The 24,906-nt window shown below is 46.4% G+C and overlaps 1 pseudogene; it reads right to left on the bottom strand.

The window, feature by feature from the left end:
• Positions 1 to 1,503: 1,503 nt before the first annotated feature.
• LOC141106702 (general transcription factor II-I repeat domain-containing protein 2-like) lies at positions 1,504 to 16,044 on the bottom strand (annotated as a pseudogene).
• Between the last annotated feature and the right edge of the window lie 8,862 nt (positions 16,045 to 24,906).

The following is a 24,906-nucleotide window of genomic DNA, read 5'->3' as shown; positions in this document are numbered from 1 at the left end:
CTTGGAAGAGTCTGGAAAGAATTGATTTGCCCACAGGGTGAATGGAAACCACTCCTTTAGAGTGTATTGCTCACATGTTTAGTGAATGTGACAACCTATTCGGTGTCGACATCTTTGACCTTGGCTGCTTGAAGCAGCAGGATTCATACAGTCATGTTCATTCGTATCTTCTGTTGGATGAGACTGAAGTGGATCGTTTGTCTGGGAAGCCCCAGAGACTGCACATTGGCAGAATAGGCAACCCCTCACTGGGCCAGTGGAAAAATTCCTTTAGAGTGTATTGACCACATGCATAACAAACGTCACAACCTGCTAGCTGCCGTCATCTTTATCCTTGGTTGCTTGAATAAAGCAGTATTCTTGCAGTCATGTTCATCCTTAATCTCTCTTGGAAAAGAGTCTGAATAGGATTGCTGGCCTGGAAAGGCGTGGAGACTGTTCATCGTTGAAACAGGTAACCCCTTCCCAGAGCGAGTGGAAACACTCCTTACAGTGTATTGACCATGTGTGTAAACAAATGTGACAGCCTGTTAAGCGTTGCCATCTTTATCCTTGTCTGCTTGAACCAACAGGATTCATACCATCACACTCATGTGTATCCTCTCTTGAAAGAGTCTGGAGAGAATTGATTCTCCCACAGTGTGAGTGAAAACCACCCCTTTAGGCTTCGTCTCCATAAGTGCGACTTGTGACTAGTCACAGCTCATTGATCTCACTGGCACCCGTTCCCATCTATGCGACTTTGAAACGGTGCCTGCACTACTTTGATGCGACTTTGGAGTCACACCAGTGGAAATGTAGCCCACATGTTCAATGAATGTGACAACCCTAGAGGTGTCGTCAAGATACATACAGGGCTTTGGCTACCAAGTGATGAGTGGCACAGGACCAATTTAAGGCAGTGCTTGATGCCTGCCAAGCCAGAGGGACTAAATGGTAAAAGCCCATAGTTAATTTCTAATACACCTGAAAGAAAAACTCTTACCTGATGGGTGCCCCTTACCTCCCTAATAATGACTGGCTACCAGGAAGAGTTGACACTCATGGCTTAGCAATGTAAGCAAATGGCTTTGCAGCAAACTTGCAGTAAGAAGACAAGGAGGTAACCCTACATCAGTGATGGCGGACCTTGGCACCCCAGATGTTTTGGAGCTACATTTCCCATGATGCTCAACTACACTGCAGAGTGAATGAGCATCATGGGAAATGCAGTTCCAAAACATCTGGGGTGCCAAGGTTCGCCATCACTGCCCTACATAGTCTTACTGCACCAGGACCTCTTGACTTCACTCCTGTCTCTGTAAAAATATCAATTTCCTGATAAACAGGATACTAAGCAAGAATCATTTGGTAACTTAATATGTCAAAAGTTACCAATCTACTTCAAATGATGGCCCTGCAGATTAATAAAGCAGTTCAAAACAAATTCAGTCCGATAGGAATTAGCTTGTTTTGCTATAATCCTTTAAGGCAGGGGTGTCAAACTCAAATTCATCGGGGGCCGCATCAGCAGTATGGTTGCCCTCAAAGGGCCAGTTGTATATGTAGGACTATGTATCTACTCTTTATTATCATTAATAATTGTCACTGCATTCATTACTACTGGTTTTAGTAATAATTTAAGTAATGACTAGCTCTTAAAACAGAAGCCTCGGAAGAATAATAGCTAGCAGATATTCAAATGTACAAATATTGTACAATTTGTTTTGGTAACAGTATTTTTTATTTTTTTTTAAACATACAAATATTGCCAGGCACTGTTTATTACACATATGGCAAACACAAGGCATTAACTTTCTTTAACTTTTCTGACTGGATGTCTGACACCGTTTTCCTGAGGTCAGCTCGTCGATGTCTGGCTTTAGGTCTTGTGTTGTAGCAATCCGCAAAACAGCATGGAGGTTATCATCAGTGATGCGTGATCTGAGCTTGGTCTTGTTCAGATTCATGACTGAAAACATCTGTTCAAATAGATAGGTGCTCCCAAACATGGACAGAACACAGGCAGCTTGAAGTCGGAGCTGTGGCATCAAAGCAGGGGGGAGGAGATGGTAAAAGCCGTCGACTGCAGCATCCTGGAACTTTGCTCTCAGGCTACTGTTGCACTGAAGTTCTATTAATTCCATCTGAAGGTGATGTGGTGCACTGTCAACTTGGATGTTAAAGGGATTGGCAAAGTTGGTAAATATTAAGTGTTGTTCTTTAAAGTCAGAGAAGCGTCAATCAAATTCATCAATCAGCCGATTCACTTTGGTAGCCAATCGAGCACATGAAAAAGCACCTGGGAATGAGGTTGAGATGCTCTGTCAGATAGGAAAGTGGGCAAGACTTTCTTTTTCAAGCTGTGACTTCCATAGGCACAGTTTCTCCTGGAAAGCTGTAATTGCGTCATACATTGCCGTTATGAGTTGTTTGCGGCCCTGCAGCCTCAGATTCAGTTGAGCGAAATGCTCTGTTAAGTCACACAACATGGCAAAATCACACAGCCAGTTTGGATCTGACAATTCAGTCAAGGGCTTCCCTTTATTTTGTAAAAAGAGAGTAATTTTTTCCCAAAAGCTCAAAAAAAAAAAAATCGCTTGAGAAAGGTGTTCCTACACAGCCACCTTACTTCTGTATGGTATGACACATCTGTATGTTCCTTGCCGCCTCCTTCAAAAATCGTTGGAACTGACGATGATTCAGGTCCTGTGCACAAACAAAAGTTTACTGTTTTCGCGACTGTGGACATTATGTTATCCAGTTCAAGAACCTTGCCACACAGAGCTTCTTGGTGAATAATGCAGTGGTAAGTTATGAGCGGCATTTGGCAGTTACTTTTTTTCATCTTCTCTTTCAACAGTCCAACCAAGCCAGTTTTCTCTCCACACATTACAGCTGTGCCATCAGTTGTAAGCCCCACCAACTTTTCCCAAGGTAACTTTATTTTATTTACGGATTCCTCCACCGCATTGAAGATATCCCTCCCAGTTGTTGTTCCTTGCATGGCAACCACATCCAAGAGCTCCTCACTGATAGACAAGTCTTCCTTCACACCTCTTACAAAAATGACTAGATGAGCTGTATCAGTATTGTCAGTGCTTTCCTCAATAGCTAATAAAAACGCCAGATAACTGCATGTTTCTTCAGCCAGCTGTGTTGTAAGATTCCACACTAGGTCCCTGACTCGGTCTGTGATAGTGTTTCTTGATAAAAAAGCCTGTCTCTGCTCAGGGCACACCTGTTCATATACCTTTAGCATACACTGTTTGACAAATGCACCTTCTGAAAAGCACTTTGAAGCTTGCATAATATCTTCAGCCACAAAAAAGCTGGCTTTCACTGCTGCATAATTTTTTGCTGTAATTTTTGCAAAAATATTCAGTTGAGAATGCAGGCTGCCTTTTTAATTCTTTGACCTTTTGTTGCTTTTCTTGATGGCTAAGGTTGGTATATTTGGCTCCGTGTTTGGTCTCAAAGTGCCGGCGTAAATTGTATTCCTTCATCACTGCCACTACCTCGTAGCATATAAGACATACCGGCTTCTCTCCATTAAGCACAAACATGTATTCACTTTCCCATCCCTCGTGAAATTGCCTTCCCTCTGCATCAACTTTTCTTTTCTTGGAATTTTTGGGTTATTTGATTGTAGTTTATGGTCCCTATGCCTCTGTAAAGTGACATAGAATTGGTCAGTATATCCAAAGTTTAACGCTCCACCTGCCATGGTATGTAACCATTGCAGTGCTGTGAAGGGCAGGTGCAGACCAGCATGGAGCCCACTCACACTTCTGTAGCAGGTGATGTAAATTTGAAAAAAAAAAGAACACACATCACTGGTATCATCAAATGGTGTTCGGTCTGAGCAGTCTTCAATAAAGTCCTCTTGTGGACGATACCAGCGGTCTGCAACCCTCCTTTTCAACTGGCATAGAATTGTATTATTCTCATAATAATTATAAGCAGACATCCAGAGCACCCCACTCCCCATACATCAGATGTCAAGAGCCCTCCCACTATCAAAAGTCAAGAGTACGCTACATACAGGGTGAAGGGATCAGGAGTGCGCTACGTACAGAGTGGAGGGGTCAGGAGTCCGCTATGTACAGAGTGGAGGGGTCAGGAGTGCACTACGTACAGAGTGGAGGGGTCAGAAGTGCGCTACGTACAGAGTGGAGGGGTCAGGAGTGTGCTACGTACAGAGTGGAGGGGTCAGGAGTGCGCTACATACAGAGTGGAGTGATCAGGACTCCGCTACGTACAGGGTGGAGTGATCAGGACTCTGCTACGTACAGAGTGGGGTGATCAGGACTCTGTTACGTACAGAGTGGAGTGATCAGGACTCTGCTACGTACAGAGTGGAGTGATCAGGACTCTGTTACATACAGAGTGGAGTGATCAGGACTCTGCTACGTACAGAGTGGAGTGATCAGGACTCTGCTACGTACAGAGTGGAGTGATCAGGAGTGCGCTACATAAAGAGTGGAGTGATCAGGACTCTGCTACATACAGAGTGGAGTGATCAGGAGTGCGCTACATAAAAAGTGGAGTGATCAGGGCTCTGCTACGTACAGAGTGGAGTGATCAGGAGTGCGCTACGTACAGAGTGGAGTGATCAGGAGTGCGCTACGTAAAGAGTGGAGGGGTCAGAAGTGTGCTACGTATAGAGTGGAGGGGTCAGGAGTGCGCTACATACAGAGTGGAGTGATCAGGACTCCGCTACGTACAGGGTGGAGTGATCAGGACTCTGCTACGTACAGAGTGGGGTGATCAGGACTCTGTTACATACAGAGTGGAGTGATCGGGACTCTGCTACGTACAGAGTGGAGTGATCAGGACTCTGCTACGTACATAGTGGAGTGATCAGGACTCTGCTACGTACAGAGTGGAGTGATCAGGACTCTGTTACGTACAGAGTGGAGTGATCAGGACTCTGCTACGTACAGAGTGGAGTGATCAGGACTCTGCTACGTACAGAGTGGAGTGATCAGGAATGCGCTACATAAAGAGTGGAGTGATCAGGACTTTGCTACGTACAGAGTGGAGTGATCAGGAGTGCGCTACGTACAGAGTGGAGTGATCAGGAGTGCGCTACGTACAGAGTGGAGTGATCAGGAGTGTGCTACGTAAAGAGTGGAGGGGTCAGAAGTGTGCTACGTATAGAGTGGAGGGGTCAGGAGTGAGCTACATACAGAGTGGAGTGATCAGGACTCCGCTACGTACAGGGTGGAGTGATCAGGACACTGCTACGTACAGAGTGGGGTGATCAGAACTCTGTTACGTACAGAGTGGAGTGATCAGGACTCTGCTACGTACAGAGTGGAATGATCAGGACTCTGCTACGTACAGAGTGGAGTGATCAGGACTCTGCTACGTACAGAGTGGAATGATCAGGACTCTGCTACGTACAGAGTGGAGTGATCAGGGCTCTGCTACGTACAGAGTGGAGTGATCAGGAGTGCGCTATGTACAGAGTGGAGTGATCAGGAGTGCGCTACGTAAAGAGTGGAGGGGTCAGAAGTGTGCTACGTATAGAGTGGAGGGGTCAGGAGTGCGCTACATACAGAGTGGAGTGATCAGGACTCTGCTACGAACAGAGTGGGGTGATCAGAACTCTGTTACGTACAGAGTGGAGTGATCAGGACTCTGCTACGTACAGAGTGGGGTGATCAGGACTCTGTTACGTACAGAGTGGAGTGATCAGGACTCTGCTACGTACAGAGTGGAGTGATCAGGACTCTGCTACGTACAGAGTGGAGTGATCAGGACTCTGCTACCTACAGAGTGGAGTGATCAGGACTCTGCTACCTACAGAGTGGAGTGATCAGGAGTGCGCTACATAAAGAGTGGAGTGATCAGGACTCTGCTACGTACAGAGTGGAGTGACCAGGAGTGCGCTACGTACAGAGTGGAGTGATCAGGAGTGCGCTACGTAAAGAGTGGAGGGGGTCAGAAGTGTGCTACGTATAGAGTGGAGGGGTCAGGAGTGCGCTACATACAAAGTGGAGTGATCAGGACTCCACTACGTACAGGGTGGAGTGATCAGGACTCTGCTACGTACAGAGTGGAGTGATCAGGACTCTGCTACGTACAGAGTGGAGTGATCAGGACTCTGCTACGTACAGAGTGGAGTGATCAGGACTCTGCTACATACAGAGTGGAGTGATCAGGAGTGCGCTACATAAAGAGTGGAGTGATCAGGACTCTGCTACGTACAGAGTGGAGTGATCAGGAGTGCGCTACATAAAGAGTGGAGTGATCAGGACTCTGCTACGTACAGAGTGGAGTGATCAGGAGTGCGCTACGTACAGAGTGGAGTGATCAGGAGTGCGCTACGTAAAGAGTGGAGTGATCAGGACTCCGCTACGTACAGAATGGAGTGACCAGGATTGCGCTACATACAGAGTGGAGGGATCAGGAGTGTACTATGCAGTGTGCAACATCTAATTTCCACTACTCCACCTGGGTTCTGACCTCTGCACCCATCACTCTCCTCCCATCCCCCCACCTCTGCACATATCTGCCTCCACAGAGCCCCCCCCCCCCCCCAGCTTCCTCACATCTGTACTCTCTACTACCTGGCCCAGCTCTGGTACCTTCCTGTAAAGACGGCTCCCTTCCTTTGTATTGGGCTATAGTTAGTACCTCCCTGTTTATTGGGCAATAGATTATTAATATTATTATTCAGGATTTATATAGCGCCAACAGTTTACGCAGCGCTTTACAATATAAAAGGGAGACAATACAGTTATAATACAATAAAATACAAGAGGATTAAGAGGGCCCTGCTCAGAAGAGCTTACAATCTAATAGGGTGGGGCAGGTGGTACAAAAGGTTGTAACTGTGGGGATTGAGCTGATGGAAGTGGTAGGAGATTAGTTGGAGACGTGATAAACTTTCCTGAAGAGATGAGTTTTCAGGGATCGCCTGAAGGTAGCAAGAGTAGGGGATAGCCGGATAGATGGAGGTAGCGAGTTCCAGAGGATGGGAGAGGCTCTGGAGAAATCCTGGAGATGAGCATGGGAGGAGGAGATGAGAGAGCTTGAAAGCAGGAGGTCTTGAGAAGAGATGGATAGATGGTACCTCCCTCCTGTGAGTGGATCTCTGTGTTCAGTATCAGTACTCAGTTTTGCCCTATATGTTTTTTTCACCATCACTTCAAAATAAGCAGCACAACACTGTCTCTATTCATCAACACAAGTGCGCAAAAAGCCTGCCCTCAGGACGCAGCCCGCTGGATGGAAAAAAAAACCCCACAGCTGTCAGCAATCTCTGCCACTATGCTGGGCAGACCGCGCATGCGCTCAGCTCGCATAAAAGACGGCGCCGCTTGAGGGACTGAGAAGGCAAGAGAGCGGAGGCGAGGGTAGAGGCGGAGACAGAGCGGCGTTGGAGGCGGAGACAGAGTGGCGTCGGAGGCAGAGTGGAGGCGGGGGTGGAGACAGAGTGGAGGTGGGGTGGAGGCGAAGACAGAGCGGAGGAGGAGATGTTTACTCTTATTCTCTTGGAGAATGACCGTTCGGCCTCGCATGTGCTAATACAAAGTCCTGCCACTCGCGGGACTGAGGAGGAGGATGTTTTCCCTTGTTGCCTGGGATACCTGGCAGAGAAAAACTAATAGCAGTGAGAAAAAGAGGTAGCGGCCGGAGGCTGCTGTGCGGGCCACATGACAAGGCCTGGTTCAGCCCGCGGGCCTTGTGTTTGCCACCTGTGCTCTAAGGGGTTAACCACAGCTAAAGGGAGGCTGACTGACACAGCAGCTTTCCAGACCAGAGTCCTGACATTAGCATGAAACAAACTCAGCTATGCTAGAAGCAGGACAAGGATAAAAAAGCTTGTTAAGTACAGAAAAGACAGGATCACAATATTATTCTGCAATGTACACAGCTTACTCATAACTAATACAGATCTCTTTTTTTTTTATTTGTATTTTTTCTCAAAAGTAGAGTGAAGCTGGCCATACACTGCACAAATCTCCAACCTCTCCCAGATCCACCTTCCACCATGCAGTGCAAGGGTGTGCCTGATTGCACACAATTAAGTGGGTTTATGTTTGATCTCACACTACATGGTTTTGGTAAACCTAAAGGAAAGCGGAACAAGAACTGTACAGTGTATGGCCAATCCCCCACCCCAATAGCCAACATACAGCCAGGCAGGTGCCTCAATTCCACCGAAACCTGCTGTGGAACTCAAAGACACTCCAGCTACCATATGGGGATCTGTACAATCCAGAGAAACATCACTGAATGAAGTAAGATACATAACAGAAAAAATAAAAAGCCAAAATCTGCCAGAGTGACATAAACGTGAATTACGGATATAACAATTATTTAGCCACTCCTTCGGGGGTAACCACTTCATGTGGGGGCGTCGCCCGGGATATCTGTTTCATGTTTGCCGCTAACCATCTCCCATAGCAACGAAATCTGCATTTCAGTAACTGTTGCCAAGATAGCCTGCAGTATAACAGTACCTGCCACCAGGGGTCGCTGGGGAGGACTTTGAAAATGTGCAGCTACAGTTCCTCGCGCGCTGAACCAAGTGATGGGTGGAGCCACGCCCCAGAGGAAAAGTTTTCAGCGTTCAGTGTGCCGCGCGCCAGACCGAAACAGGCGGCGGAAGGTGTTGGGAAAACACTTGCCATGCAGCGGTTGTCTGATTTGCAGGACCGGGTTCTGATTGACACCGGTGTTCGGTTAGAGCTCACCGGAGGACTGGCGTTGGGAGTGATTGATGGAGTGGAGAGGCTCTGTATGTTGTGTCCCAGATGCTGGAGGCCTACGGTTGGAGTCACCGTCTAATGTTTCGAGTACTACTCTTCCTACTAGGACAGCTACGTTTCAACAATGGGTCAGCAGAGCTACTGACGCATGTGTTTTGCCTGGTAGAGGAAAGGCTAAAGACTTGCCTAGACTCTCAAGATTTCAAAGAGAGGTACAGAGAAAAGTGGCTCAGGAGTGGGGCTTCGATTACCCCTATGTCTCGGAACACATTATGGAAATTATTGAGAGTTCTCGGGAAGCATGGGAGGACGAACTTGTTTGTGACTATCTCCACGTTCCTAAGTCAAAGAGGACACCTGACAGTGAGGTTTGGGTCCGATTTAAAGATATCCACCGTGAATGGAGACTTGGAAGAGCGATTCACAAAGATAGAGTATTGGTGGTAAAGGCCGGACAAAATACCCGTAGCTATTCTATCTCAGTGAGAGGACCAGGGGACAGTCGGAAAAGGTTGCCTGACCAGAGGTACTATTTGTGAGCAGGATTGTTGAAGTGTATTCACAAATGTATTTCAAACCCAGATTGACTGCAGGATGGCAGATAGGTTAGGGTGGGTTTTCCCCAAATACTTTGCCCAGCAGGAGACTCACATTCATGGTGCCTAACAAGGACAAAGTTATGGACACTAGGGTGTGTTGTCTCTGCTAAGTCCCTTGCTGCACAAGTACTCCTATAAGGACTCTTGTTTAAGAGCCAAACAGAAAGTTTATTTGCCAACGGGCAGACGGATTAAATTGCTGAGCATGTCTGTCTGGGATGCGATCTGCAGGAGGACTGCTGGACTCCTTTTGAGGGAGCGATTATCCTAATGCCCCGTACACACGATCGGACATTGATCGGACATTCCTATTCAATCTTAGTTTATTTCAATATAAGGGTATAACAGAAAGATAAGGTATTGTACAGTATAATATTGTATAAATTATATACAGAACAATAGGGGTACCCTTTACTATATATGCATAGGAATATATGCTTTGGTATACAGCTTCCGGTGAAATACTGTATTATCACATTGTATATAGAGGATTTTAATGTAATAGTAAGATAACAAGCGTGGGGGAACCAACCTATAACCACCTTTGTAATTTTGCGTGTTTGTGTTATCTGGAGGTTCCTCCTAGTCGGGCTGGAACGCTGTAAGGATCATTCAATCATTTATTATAGATATTCAAGTTGTTGAGCAATTCTGGGGATATAATCTTTGTTCATATATTTGAGTGACTGTTTCAGTACATACAGAAAAGAAGGCAGAGAGAAAGGTAGGAGTGAGAGCATGTAGAGAGATAAGGGGTGACAACAAAAGTGGGAAGCACCCCAGCATGGCTAATCGGCGGGCAAAGACGGGGCATCCCTTATCCATATGGGGAAGTCATCGGAGTATCGAAATATCGACCATGAGGTCCAGGTAGTGCAGTACTGTTCCTCCTTCCCTGCTTCCCGCGCCAGCAGATGCTCTAGATCTCTTATCCGATCCACTTCGACAGCCCAATCACCCAAGGAAGGCACATCTATTGTTCTCCAATGTCTGGGGATCACTGTCCTGACCGCAGCCAAAAAGTGGCGCAGTATTTCTTTTTTAATCAGCTTGAGTGGGCCCGGAAGCACAGATAGTAGGGCTATCTCTGGTGTGGGCTTAATTGAGGTCGCCATCAGCCTGCTGTATAGATCAAAGACCTTTTGCCAAAATTTCCAAATTGGAGGGCATGCCCACCAGATGTGGAGCATTGTCCCACTAGAGGACAGGCATCTCCAACAAGTACCTGATAGAGAGGGATTAAATCGTTGGATATTCACCGGGCATCTGTACCAAATCGTTAATAGCTGAAACCCTTTTTCTTGAGTCTTAGTTGCCAAAGAGATCCTATGCGTTAAGATAAAGCTTTTTTGCCAATCAGCAGGGGAGATGGAATGCTGTAGATCTGTTTCCCATTTCTGCGTGTATGTTGGAAGGTCAGGGGCAGATACGTTTAATAGAAGGGAGTATGACAAAGATACTACATGTGTTGGCGGGTCTGGTTGTAAGAGCAGCTCATCAAAGTCTGTCGGGTCATCTAGGATTTCTGAAATGGGGGAGAAAGTACGTATGTATGATATTAATTGACTCCTTTGTAACCACATGATTGGGGGCCCCGGACCCGTCTGGGGGGTATGTCTGGTCTCAAAGATGGGTCAGCGCGTAATACCTGTGCCAAACGTCTATGACTATCCCTATTCCAGGATCCAAATCTCTCCTCAACCTCCGCCGGGGGGAAAGCCGAGTCCCAAAGAGAGGAGTCATCAGGCCCTGGGGTTTAGATAATTTACTCGTTAATAGCAGTCGGTCCCATATCTGAAGAGTCTGACGAGTAAGGGCAGTAGAGAGGGTACTATCCCTACGCCGAGCCGTAGGTATACACGGCAGGGCGCAAAGATCAGCCTCATTGAGATGTTTCTCCAATTGAACCCAGAGCTTGGAGGAGGGGTGGTGAAACCAATCCACAATACGTGTGAGTACCGCTGCCTTATGGTAGGAAGAGGCATCTGGGACCCCCGCCCCCGGGCCTTCGGAAGAATCATTGTTTCATACTTTATCCTGGGGCAGTTTCCTTGCCATATGAATTTAGAAAAAATCTGGCGAAGCTTTTTGAAAAACGAGGTGGGGATGTGAATAGGTATGGTTTGAAAAAGATAGAGGAATCGAGGGAGGACATTCATCTTTAAAACATTCACCCTACCCAACCAAGAGAGCTGTTTAGATGCGTATGTGGTCAGATCCGCTTGTGTTCTAAGAAGTAGAGGGGTAAAGTTGCTGGTGAATAGTTGGGAGGCGTCTGTTGGGATATGAATTCCTAAATAACGAATAGATGTGGAGTTTGTCTTAAAAGGGAAGGAAGACGCGAGTTGTTAGAGAGCTGCTTCTGGGAGTGAAATATTGAGTATTTCTGACTTACTATGATTAACTTTAAAGTTACTAACATCCCCATATCTCTGAAACTCCTGCATAATGGAGGGTAAGGAGACTTGCGGTTGGGTCACAAATATGAGCAAGTCATCTGCAAATAGGGCAAGTTTAGTATGTATGGGGCCTATACTAACACCGTGGACAGCCGGGTTGTTTCTAAGGGCGATGGCTAGGTGTTCCATAACAAGAACATAGAGAATGGGGGACAAGGGGCACCCCTGTCGCGTTCCATTGCGAATAGTGAATTTTGGAGCTAGAGATCCGTTTAGTCTAATCCTGGCGGAGGGAGAGGTATAGAGGGACATTATTCTGGAGAGCATGTTTTGGCCTAGACCCAATTGTTGCAGTGATAGGCGCAGAAATTGCCAGTCAATGCGGTCGAAGGCCTTCTCCGCGTCTACTGTGAGAAGGCACAATGGGACATTGTGGGCTCGAGCATAATCTGCAATGAGAAGTGTTTTCAGGGTGTTATCTCGTGACTCTCGTCCACTCACAAAGCCCACTTGATCTAAGTGTATTAATCAGGGTAGCAACGGTTGTAGTCTATTAGCCAGCACCTTCGCATAAACTTTCAGATCTACCCCTATCAGCGAAATGGGTCGGTAATTAGCACATATAGTCAGGTCTTTGTCTGGTTTTGGGATGAGAGTGATATGTGCCTCTAGAGTTTGCGGCGGGAATACTGATCGCTCAGAGATTGAGTTAAATACTTTTGTTAAGAAGGTAGTGAGAAGGGGAGCAAATTGTTTATAAAATTTCGGGGTGAAGCCATCAGGGCCCGGACTTTTACCAGATGGGGTGGATGCAATGGCGCGGGCAACCTCGTCTTCCGATATTGGCGCTTCTAAGTCCTCTATCGTTTCGTCATCTAGAGTAGGTAATGCATTTTGTGCGATATATGAGGCTTGTGCGTCCGCTCTAGTATAGAGGGGCTCAGTGGGGCTTGTTATAGGTATGTTATAGAGGGATTGATAGAAGTCCCGGAAAACTTGTCCCATCTCAGAGGGTGACGAGACAGTTTTCCCAGAATTGTCCCGTATGTGGGGTATAAAGGTGTTAGGTTGTTTGGTATGTAGGGTGTGAGCTAGTGATCTACCACATTTATCCCGGAATTTGTATTGGTGAAAGGCTAGTTTGTTCGCAAAGGTACGGGCTGAAGCCTCATATAATTCCCTAAGCTGAGAGCGAGCGGAAGAAACCTCCGCAAGCACCTCCACAGTCGGGGAGTGTTTATGGGTAGTCTCTAGTGCCCTGAGTTTGTGTACCGCCGTGGCTATCGCAGCCGAGCGTTCTTTTTTCATGCGGGCACCCATTTGGATAAAACTACCCCGTAAGACCGCCTTTAATGCCTCCCATTTAATGGGTGGTGAGGTGTCATCAGAGGCGTGGTCTGTAAAAAAATTTGAAATAGTCTCCGCTATCCGAGAATCGAACCCTGGCTCAGTCATTCAACCTCCATGTCCATTCTTTTATTGGGGTAGAGGGGACTGTAAGTGTCAAGAATATAGGAGAGTGGTCGGACCAAACCATAGGGTCTATTTCACAATATGGGGACCAATCTAAACAGCCGTGGTCGACTAAGAAATAATGTAAACGACTATATGATCGGTGCACGTTGGAAAAATGTGTGTAGTTTCGTGAATCTGGGTACAGTATCCGCCATATGTCTACAAGATGCATATTGTAGATGGCACGTTTTAGGAAAGGATATAGAGGAACGGGATGTCGATGAATCCAAAAGTGGATCCAGGGGAGTATTGAAGTCCCCCCCGAGTATGAGCTTACCCTCTGCGAAACCCGACAAGATCTTGAAATACTGCAAGGTCGATGGGACTTGGTGTGTGTTAGGCAAGTATGGATTAGCTATTGTAAATTTGGTCCCCCATAGAGAGTTTTTCACAAAAACGTACCTACCTGGGGGTCTGCCATATGATCAAGCAGTTCAATAGGGAGTGTTTTATGAAATGCAATAGATACTCCCTTAGATTTTTGTGTTGGATTGGTACTGTGGATCCATCTATTAAAGTATCTACTGGAGCAGGGAGGGGTGGATTCAGAATGGAAGTGGGTCTCCTGCAACAAAAGCACATTGACTCGTCTTTTGTGCATCTCATATAGTATTTGCCCACGTTTCGAAGCGATGTTCAGCCCGTTTACCCTGTATGAACAAAATTTCAATTGGGGGCGTGAGGTCACCGTGTGAGCCATGCTGGAGTGCTAGAGGTTGTATAGGAGGGAAAGCAATAGGATATAGAAGAAAAGTACGTAGAACAGTTCGGGGTAGGGTGGGGAGAAGGGGTGAAATAAGGGAGTAGGAGAAAAAGAAGAGAAAAGAAAAAGAGAGGAAAGAGAAGAGAGAGAAGAGTATGAGGATAATGGAAGAAGTAAGGTGTAAGTGAAAGGACACCTAAAAAAAAAAATGTGTCCAGAAAACGAATGTGTTTGCTAACGCAAAACACTGCGTGAGATATCACGCTTTAGACACAAACAGTGCCTGTCCTACTGTGGGGGGAAGGTCGAAATGGGTGAACCTGAGCCGTGATCCCGACAGCGAATCAGGCATGTATATAGTGTATGTGGCACACTAAACATGTAAAACGTATGTGAAGCATAAGGCAGCTTAACGAGAACAGATGAGAACAACCAACTAAATATAAACAGTGGGTATAAGTAGTTAACCTGGAATCATATAGAAAATAAATTGCAATTACATTGGTTCCCACTTGTAAATAAATCAGTTAGCCAAAACTATAGTATGCGCACAGGGGGGATAGGAGGAGCGGGGGATCCACCCGAGGAGGCATCCAATCGCATTATGCGTGGCGCCTTTTAAACTTACATTCTCCTGAGATGGGGATTAATTAAGACCGGTGGCCAAACCTCCCTCCGGAGTAGCATTCCCCACTCCCGCCACACACCCCCCACCGCACGCCACAGAGGGAGGGGGTGAGAGGGAACAATCTGACACAAAGCAGAACATTTTATATAAAACTGTTGTTGTATTGTAGCAGTACCTGACTCCCTTCATAGTGAGAGTCCCAAGGTGACCATAGGCTATGTTCTCTCCTGAACCCCAGCCATATAGTAAATTGGCAAAGAGCAGGAAAAGAGCCAAAAGGTCCGACCCCTGCTGTCACTACATCATTTACCAAGTTTTCCAGGAGTCTCGGGCTTTAGGGTAGAAAAGCACAGTTAAAAAATAGGGGCATCTTTGCAGAACAACACAAGCCGTCCGTCTCCTACCAACTTCTGAGTTAATCTTCTGGAGAGGTAGGTCGTCTCATCCCTGGGCCAGAAGAGACTGACCTAAACCTAGGTCGTCTGCGACGCTGTGGGAGTGGACCAAGTCCCAACTGTCTCGATCCATCGTCTGGAGGGTCCAGCCAGTTCAAGACGTCCACCGGCTCTTGCTCAATAAATAGAAAAAAGTCAGGCAGTTGGTCTGGATCGGAGAGCGTGAACCTGCTATCTCCCCGTGTCACCTTGATGCTGAAGGGGTGACCCCATGTATAGGAGGCACCGGCTTGCCGTATAAGGTCTAGTAGAGGGCGCACCACTCGACGCATGTATAGCGTGTTGCGAGACAAGTCAGAGTATAGGTGGATAGAGGCTCCAAAGAAGTCCACTGGGCCCACGTTCCATGCTTTTCGCATGATCTCCTCTTTTAAGGTATAATAGTGGACCCGACAGAGGACATCGCGGGGGCGACCTTCTCGGGCTCTCCCCGGCCCGCCCACCCTGTGAACACGATCCATATCAATTGGTGATGCTGCCTCTCTTCCCAGCACTTTATTGAGGATGGATATGACAGTGGGTTTCAGTTCTGCTCCCGACGTTGCCTCAGGTAGACCTTGCAGTCTAATATTGTTTCTGCGACTGCGGTTTTCGCTGTCTTCTATGTGGAGCTGCTGGTGGCGTAGGCGACGGAGATGTGTCGTGGATGCAGATTCAAGAGCTGTTATACATGCCTCATGGTCATCCTGAGCAGTATTTAAGACCAATACCGTTTCCTCATTAGCTGTGACTTTTTGTCTCCGAGCGTTTAGCTCTACTTGTAGGGAATCCTCCATCTTGCTTGCCCATGATTCGAAATCAGTTCTGAAGGCAGAGAGTAGGGCTGTAGCTTCCGTTCTAATGGGCACTCCCGACAAGGGATGAGGGGTTGTCTGGAATTCCCCGGTGTCTGTGTCTTGCGATGTGACTGACCTTGTAGAGGAGGCTGATGTCTCTCCTCTGGAATCTTGGAGTTTCTCATTTGTGTCTCCTGTCATGCAAGCTGTTGCGGGAGTGGCGGTGGGTGGCTTGGCTTTCCCTGGGTTGCGGCCGGGCGCCATCTTGTCTTTAGGGGTTCGGGGATCAGTCGGCGCTGTTCTAAGTAGATACCTCTGTATGGTGCCTTGTTGAGGGTCAGCAAGTTCCGAGGAGTGTGAACTAGCTGCCGCCATGTAAAATGCAGGTGTGCTGTATTGCGGGGATAACCTGTAGCTGTCGGGATGGCACGGAACTCAGGGGTGTGCGGCTTCAGCCATCCATGGTCGATTGCTCTTTATCAAAACCCCGTCCTCCACAAAAATAAGGGGGTCTGGGGGGGGAAGGGCAGGACCAAGAAAGCAGCAGTGTCCCCCTGCCAGCGCGGATTTAGATTCTAAGTGCCGTGTGCGCGGAGGTACAGGGAGGAGAGCACAGTCTAATTATGACTCGTCACTTTAAAGTGTGGGCCCGTCTTCACTGTTAGGCCGCAAGATGGCGGACGGTGCTGGATGTCCCCAAACAAGAAAAAAGCCTGTACCTGAGTCTCTGGGGTCGGTGGAGGGGTGTCCACTGTATAGGATGGTGAGCTGGGTGTCCCCTGTACCAGCGATTGCGGCACTATGGTCCGGTAGTGGTGGAGGCCTCACAGGCCTCGGATCTGCTGTAGGCCGCGGGTGTCGGGGGCCTATATAACCTTCTTCTGCAGGATCCTGTGTCCCCTTTCAGTCCGATCAGCTCCGGAGTCAGCGGTCTTGGATACAGGCCGGTCGATCTCCTTCCGCACCGCCGATCACGGTACGCGAGTCCGGGGATGCCGGCTGTCCTGTAGGCCGCAAGATGGTGGCCGGCGTCTAGTGCAGGGCCGGCCGCGGCCTGAGAGTAATTCAATCCGCCGGCTGGACTGGGAGCAGTGCAGCTAGTACCCGGCAGTCGTGGGATAGAGTCGGGAAAGGTTTTAGGCTGTATAAGCTCTGGATGGTGTTGGATTGCAGAGGGCTCGGCGAAGCTCCTCTGCAGCACGTCCACCCACCTCGACATCTGGACACTTCCCCTCGATCGGACATTCCGACAACAAAATCCATGGATTTTTTCCGACGGATGTTGGCTCAAAGTTGTTTTGCGTACACACGATCGCACAAAGTTGTTGGAATTTCCGATCGCCAAGAACGCGGTAACGTACACCACGTACGACGAGACTAGAAAAGGCCAGTTCAGAACCAAGCACGGCACCCTTTGGGCTCCTTTTGCTAATCTCGTGTTAGTAAAAGTTGGTGAGAGACGATTCACGCTTTTCCAGACTCGTGGTTTTCAGATCGTTTTCTGCTGTTTAGTTTGTGCTTGTGGGTTTGTATCTGCTCTTCAGTGCGTGCAGTCAGTTCGTATTGTACTATTCAGTGCGATCTTGTCCGCTCGTTACTGTTTTTCAGGTCGCTCTTCACAGGCCTTGCTGTTCTTCAGTGTGTTCTGTGTTCGTTCTGAGCAGCCGACCGTTTTCTAGTCATGTTGCGTATACTTGACAGGCATCTCCCCCCAGGCTCTGGGAATCATTATCCCAGAGACCTGTTCTGCCATCATACAGGTCCTGCAGAAGGAGTATATGAAGGTAAGATTTTTATCCTTTAATATCACATTTTATTTTATTTAATGTTTGCTAATGTAATGTATTTCTTTCCTCATTCCCTAATTACCATGATTGTAATATGCTGTGAATGTCCCCTTTGTCCTCATGCATGCATGATTTTTATGTAATTATTTTTGTTGTCCTTCATACATATTTGCCTTCACTTACCTCCCCAGCATGGTCTCCTGGCCCTATATTCACCTCATGTAGTCAATTAACAATGTATTTTTATCAGCTCCATAGTAGTGCTTTACCCCAAACACTCCCTAAAATGTTTTTAAATGTGATTTGTGCTTTAAATTCAGGCAGAATGCCAGAGGCTTTTTTTTTTTTGAATTCCCCAAAACTTGTAGTGCAAGGGCCTGCCTGAATACTTTCAAATGGTACTGTTTAAAGTTTCTGTATACTATTATTATCTTGATATGTAATAACATGTCCAAATGTGCTCAAATGTGTACAATGTGTATTTATATCTTTGTATTATGACACTTCTTACCTGTCCAGTGGGCTGCAAATAGTGTAACTAAGGAGGGGCTGTTCAAAGTAATACCCATTATTTAGGCATTCATCTCTCAATGAAGCGGAGAGGGTTACCTGTCCAAGAGTGTTATAATGTTAGAAATGGCCTATGAGGGGGGGGGGGGATCTGATAGGTGTACCTTATACTTTGGTCTTTAAAAACTCCCTCAAATAAATATTATCTTGATGTTGGACAAGAATTTTTGTGTCTAAGCTTTCCCTGTTTATGTGAAAAATGACTAAATTTTTTTTTTGTTTGACTCCACAGTTTCCTTCCACGCCACTGGAATGGCAGACTGTGGCCTCCCACTTTGCCCAGCGGTGGGACTTTCCTAACTGTGGAGGGGCAATTGATGGGAAACACATCCACATTGTCCCACCACCCAACTCGGGGTTGTACTATTATAATTATAAGGGGTTCAATAGTATTGTGATGTTGGCGGTGGTGTCAGCTACTTATGAGTTCCTGTATGTGGACGTGGGGAAGAATGGCCGGATGTCCGATGGTGGAGTCATAGCCCAGACGGAGTTCTACAGGCGTCTCCAGAATGGCAGCTTGGAGTTGCCACCCCCAGAAGACAATGTGGAAGGACTCCCATTCGTCTTTGTTGCGGATGAAGTGTTTGCACTGGGGGACCACCTTATGTGGCCATTCCCGATGAGGACCCTCACCCCGGACCAGAGGGTTTTTAATTACCGGCTGGCCAGAGCCAGAAGAGTGGTGGAGAACACGTTTGGAGTCATGGCCAGCCGGTTCCGCCTATTTCTTATACCCATACATATGGCGGAGTATAAACTGAATCATATAATCCTGGCATGCTGTGTTCTACACAACTTTTTACGGCAACATTCTGCCAACTATGCTGCCTCAGTTGGGCCTGAGGCTGGAATTCAAAATGAAACAACCCTGACGGCGCTTGAAAGTGGCCGTCCTGGCTTGCCCCCCCGAGTGCCCGTGATGTCCGGCTAAGATACCTTGAATTCTTTGCGGGTAGGAGGGCTATCAATATGCCAGACAATGTCTGAAACCTTTTTCAAATAAAAAAAAAAAACTACTCAAATCTTTGGTGACATTTACTGCTTGTGTTTGTTTTAGCTGACCCTGACAGAAATGTGATGAGTCCTGAAAATGGTGTGATTGTGTAACGTTACAAAGCACTGTTGGGTGTTATTTACTAAAGGCAAAGACACTTTGCTGTACAAGTGCACTTTAAACTGCACTTGTAGTGCAAAGTGGATTTTCCCTTAGGAAATAACACCCATTGTCACAGAAAACACCAATTAGAGCACCACAAGTGTTGGAGCGTTGAAACAATAATCCACACATTCTTGATTAACAATCTTTTTAATACCAGCACAATCACATGTGCATTTAGAAAAGGTTTTTTAAATCAAACCAACATGTTTGTTGTATAACAATTTTTGGGGTCACATTAGAAAAAGTAGAAATGTCCATTTAAGATAAAACAGGCATGTTTAAAACCAACAAGAAAGACACAAATCTTGAACTTACAAAGTTCACATTTGGTAGAACTTGAAGGCAATATCAGACATGAGTATTTACAAACTGTGTTTGATATTGCGTTCAGATGGGGTGAAGTCACCCCAGGAAAAGCCGAATTTTGAAGATGCACACAAATTTACGAATATCAACATGTGCTACCTGCCATCACGGGGCATCAAGGGACGTGTTTTGGCTTTTCTCAAATTTGTCAAAAAATGTCAAAAATTTTTTTTTCTGTACTGCTCGTGCTCTCTTAATTTGAGGTCCGACCACCGTTTCCTGAGCTGATCTTTCGATCGTCGTACCCTGAAATTCCGGTGCAGACTCCTGACCACTTTCGCCATGATCTTGGCCTTTCTGACATTGGGGTTGGGGTAAGGTCCATACTTCCCGTCATAGTCGGCCTTCTTCAGGATGTCCACCATCTCCGACATATCCCCAAAGGACATATTTGATGCCTTAAATCGTCTCCTTCTGGATCGGGACGTTTCTGGCTCCAGGCTTTCCTCCTCCTCCTCCTCATCGGTGTAATTATCTGACACCTGCTGTGTCTCCATAATGTGCTCTTCCCCACTGCTACGAATGAGAAGGGGTGGGGAATAGACTAGAAAGAACGTCAGGGGTGGGCGGAGTTTCACGCATGCGCAGTGTCTATAAAGTGTAACACGAGTGCGTAGTACGTACAATCTGTGAGCGGAGGAAGGAGTAACGGAGGCAACAATCGTGATTGCGAAGGTAAGATTTAACATTGGGCTTATACTGCTTCTAGATTGAGGCCTGTATTTGCACAAGTTTAGAAGACTTTAGGCTGACATTAGGGTTTGTCTTGTGTTGTGTCTTGTAGTGAAAATGGATATCTTGAAAGATAAGGACTTTATGCCAATCTTCATTGATATGTTCAGGGAGCTGCCCTGTCTATGGGAAATAAACCACCCTGAATATAAGAACCAAACAAAGAGGAAGGCAGTGCTGGATAATTTGTTGGAATTTGTGAAGACGGTGATCCCCATGGCAGACATCACCTATTTGAAGATCCTAATTGGTGGCCTGAGGAGCACTTATCTAAGGGAGCACAAGAAGGTCCAGGATTCCCAGAGATCAGGAGCTGCAGATGACATTTATGTCCCCAGGCTATGGTACTATGACAGACTGCATTTTCTGGCAGGTCAGACTGAACCCAGGCCAGCACTCTCCACTCTTCCTTCCACGCTTCCTTCTCCCCCAGCTGAGGCTTCTGACGCCCAACCTGGGCCTTCCAGGCAGCAACATGTGGAGGAGCCCAGCTTGAGCCAGGTATAGCATTCCTCTAAATCTTCATGGTTGTCCAATCATTGATGTTAACTAGATGTTAGTTTGGAGTACTAATTTATGATGTGATTGACGATGCAAAAACTAAAACCATGTCCCTTTTTCATACACAGGGAAGTCTCAGCCAGGAGGTGGCCAGGCCAAGCAGGCTGCCTGATATCCAGGTCCCTACCCTCCACCTTCAAAGACAAAGTGGCAGGAAGAGGAGTAACCTGGAGGAGGCTGCCATGGGCCTATTTTGGAAGGCTACAGAGGCCCGGAGAACCCCCCACAGTGTGGAGGAGGACTTTGCTGGCATAACTGCCTGCAAAATGATGCAGATAGAGGAGGGCCAAAGACTCCTGTGTGAGTCCTTAATTTTGGAAGCTCTCAATAAGGGGCTGAGGGGCCAAATAACATGTGCTACCCACATTTGTGACCTCACACATAGTCCTCCTCCTCCTCCTCCAGGTCCTACTCCTCCTCCTCCTCCAGGTCCTACTCCTCCTCCTGCCACATCTCCAACACCAGAGCCACAGCCGGGAAGGAAGCCTGGAAGGAAGACCAGAGAGTGATGACCTGGGATCAGTCTGGTCTGGCAAAATATGCAGCCTCTTGTAGTACCACAGCCTGGGGACACAGATGTCATCTGCTGCTTTCATGATCTCTGGGACTTCTGGACCAGACTGCACTCCCTTAGATATGGACTCCTCAGGCCACCAATTTTGCTGGAAAAGAATTGATCTCTGCCCTGGGGGCCAAAGGCTTCGCCAATTTCTGCTGTTTCTCCAGCGTTGCCTCCCTCTTTGTTTGGTTCTGAGCCCTTAATAAAGGAATTTTTGTTTCAATTATACTCATCTATGTGTGTTTTCCTTCAAAAAGGAAAGTTTGTTTGTGAGGAGGCAGGTACATTTCAAAAATACAATGTGAAATTAACAAGGGACACCAACACCAAGCAAACAAAAAACAAAAAAATCGGCCTAGAAAAAAATACAAAACAAAAATAAAACGACAAAAAAGAAATTTGGTCAGATGTGACAAATCAAAATATATTGAGGGAATCACGATAAATAATAAAGAAAGAAGTATGTGAGAAGTCTGTGTGAATATGAGCAGCAAAACGACTTCATTCTTCTCACATTATAAAGAAGAAGAGAGTGCGCTGTATTAAACTATTTAAAACATTGCAGCGTGACGAAAGTGCTGTATCCATTCCAAACGCTAATTTTACCAGACCGAGCTGTTCCGTCTCGGAATTTCTTCTGAGCATGCGTGGCACTTTGTGCGTCGGAATTGGCCACACACAGTCGGAATTGACGCGATCGGATTTTGTTGTCGGAAAATTTTATAGCCTGCTCTCAAACTTTGTGTGTCGGAAAATCCGATGGAAAAAGTCCGATGGAGGTCACACACGGTCGGAATTTCCGACAACACGCTCCGATCGCACATTTTTCGTCGGAAAATCTGACCGTGTGTACGGGGCATAACAGGAACGTACATGCCATAAAGAATTGTACATATTTAATTGATTACCCAGTAGAGGATGATAACCCCCTCTGTTTGGTAATGTGTGTAGTGGTTAATATTAGTTAGAAATGTTTTGTGTCTTCTTTTAGGAATATTGAAGATGTGACGGCTGTCTTTCTCACAGATGAAGGCGCTGTGGTAAGCAGAGTATTCCTCCGGTGGGAGCAGTGCTTTGGTTCCGCTTCTATGGAATGTTAGCTGTAGGGATCTACAGTCAGGCCATGTAAATTTTATAAGAAAATATGTTATATTGCTATTGTGTACAGTGATATTTAGGTTATTGTTTTTCAAGTTCATTTTCTTTTTCCCCCATTCCATTTGATGTAATGAGATGCTCTTTTCTAATTAAAACTAAGGAGGTACTCTAAATTCATTCACCACAACTGGGGACAGTTGTGATTCAAGTGGGGGGTGTATGTAGCGGGCACCTACTTTTATGTAAAAAAACAACAAAAACTTTGCGCTTACTCAGTAATATAAGCGGCTAACACAACAAATAGAAATTTTGCTATAAACAACAAGTGTAACAAAGTGTAGCGCTAAAGGGTTAGGTAAAAATAAAAACTAGTGATTAAGAAAATCTCTGATATTTTCTAAATGTCCATCATGTGTAATAGTGAATCACAGTCCATCTTGACGTGAAGCCATCATGATCACCATGTGCATAGGAATGGAAAAATGTGAAGATACCGCCACCGAAGTGAATGGAGGCCTACCGGAAAGTTTGAACCCAAAACAGCATACGCTCTATGGGTCAAACCAGCTTGTATTGCCCACCGGCAACAGGGGGAAAGCCTTGGTAACCAGTAAGGGATGAGGTCCTAGGAGCCTTCACGGGAGTGTCATATGCATAGGAATGGAGAAATGTGAAGATACCGCCACCGGAGTGAATGGAGGCTTACCGGAAAGTTTGAACCCAAAACAGCATACACTCTATGGGTCAAACCAGCTTGTATTGCCCACCAGCAATAGAGGGAAAACCTTGGTAACCAGCAAGAGATGAGGTCCTAGGAGCCTTCACGGGAGTGTCTTCTCCAGAGTGGGGTTATACATCCAAGGAAATGGCCCATAAAGGATAAAAAAGGGGCCACATAGTGTAATTCCGTAAACAAGGAAAACTTTTTAATAAAAGAAAAACACTTACATTTGAGTAGTTAAAAAAACGCTTGTGTAGGTGACTCTTTTTGCTAGTTTACAATGTCAGGTAAATTTAGGCAGGCTTGTACCATTACAGCAGGCCTGTTTGTTCATTGGGATTTGAGTGGCAGATAGTTTGTATGCGAGTCTCGACCAATCATTAATTTGTTGGGCAATGTCCCGGGACTCTCATATAAAAGCCGGGTCACATGGTCAGAGAGAGAGAGCTTTCGAGTTCCCGGGGTGAGCTTGGAGAAGCCAACCTGGTTCCCGGAGGGGAGGGGTTCCCCCTCCGGGGAGCCAACGGAGCTTTCCCCCCTTGCGAGAAGGGTGGGGAACTGGTCTCCATAGAGGAAGAGATGACACCGTACAGCATGTAGTCGCTGGTGTCGTTGGCTGCCCCTGCGGGGAAGGGAGCGGGCCAGAAAGGAGAAAAGGGAACAAAGAATCATTGCAGAAGAAGTAGCAACAAAGCGAAAGGCAACTGAGCGATCGATCGTTTATGAGTGGCACATGGACTATTGATCACGTGAGTGAAAGCCCAAGGGAAGGGTACTGCCAGAGGCTGAGGGATGTTGGTACGCAAGTCAGTGAGACAGGCGGTGATGGCCTGTGACTTTGGGTTCAGCAATGCCCCGGGATTCCAATCAGTCAAGCAGGAGGAGTTATTCAGAGTGACTTTTCTTTAGCTCAACTTGGAAGTACCATGCAGATGGGAAGTAGTGGTAAAAAGGTAGCGGTAAAGCTGCAAGCACACATATAGAGATACGGACTGTTCTTGAGAAGTTCTGCAGATGAAGAAGTTATTCAGAGTGACCCTTTATCAATTATTCTCTATCAAATCTACTTCCATCTTCCCTGATTGAAGAAATCACACAAAGTGATTTCCTATTATCCACAAATGATTCTAGTTCTTCCATAAGAAACAGTGAAAAGATGATAATGCAAGAAAAGAGCATCTCAAAAGAAGTCCTTCTCCTATCCCAGTTCATGTTAATTAATAAAGCAAGAGAAAAAGCATTGTGGACTGTGTTTCTGAATTGATGGGCTGCGATGGATTGGGTGGTAAACGTGAATTACGGATATAACAATTATTTAGCTGCTCCTTCAGGGGTAAGTGCTTCATATAAAAATAGAAAATCTTATAAAAAACAGTTACAATTGAAATTGAACTCAATCCAATTGTAGATCTCTAGATTTTTGCCCCATACCTCTATTTGAATTACCAATGTTAGCCATGAATATGAGCATCACAGTGTATACATGGGGTCCTTGTGTACCCTATGTATATACCTCTGCACATTTTACAGGGTGGCCCACTTCTTCACGAGAACTTCAAGGGATACATAC

Source organism: Aquarana catesbeiana, linkage group LG08, assembly GCF_042186555.1.
Source record: "Aquarana catesbeiana isolate 2022-GZ linkage group LG08, ASM4218655v1, whole genome shotgun sequence".
Lineage (NCBI taxonomy): Eukaryota > Metazoa > Chordata > Amphibia > Anura > Ranidae > Aquarana > Aquarana catesbeiana.
This window is presented reverse-complemented; position numbering and strand designations above follow the sequence as displayed.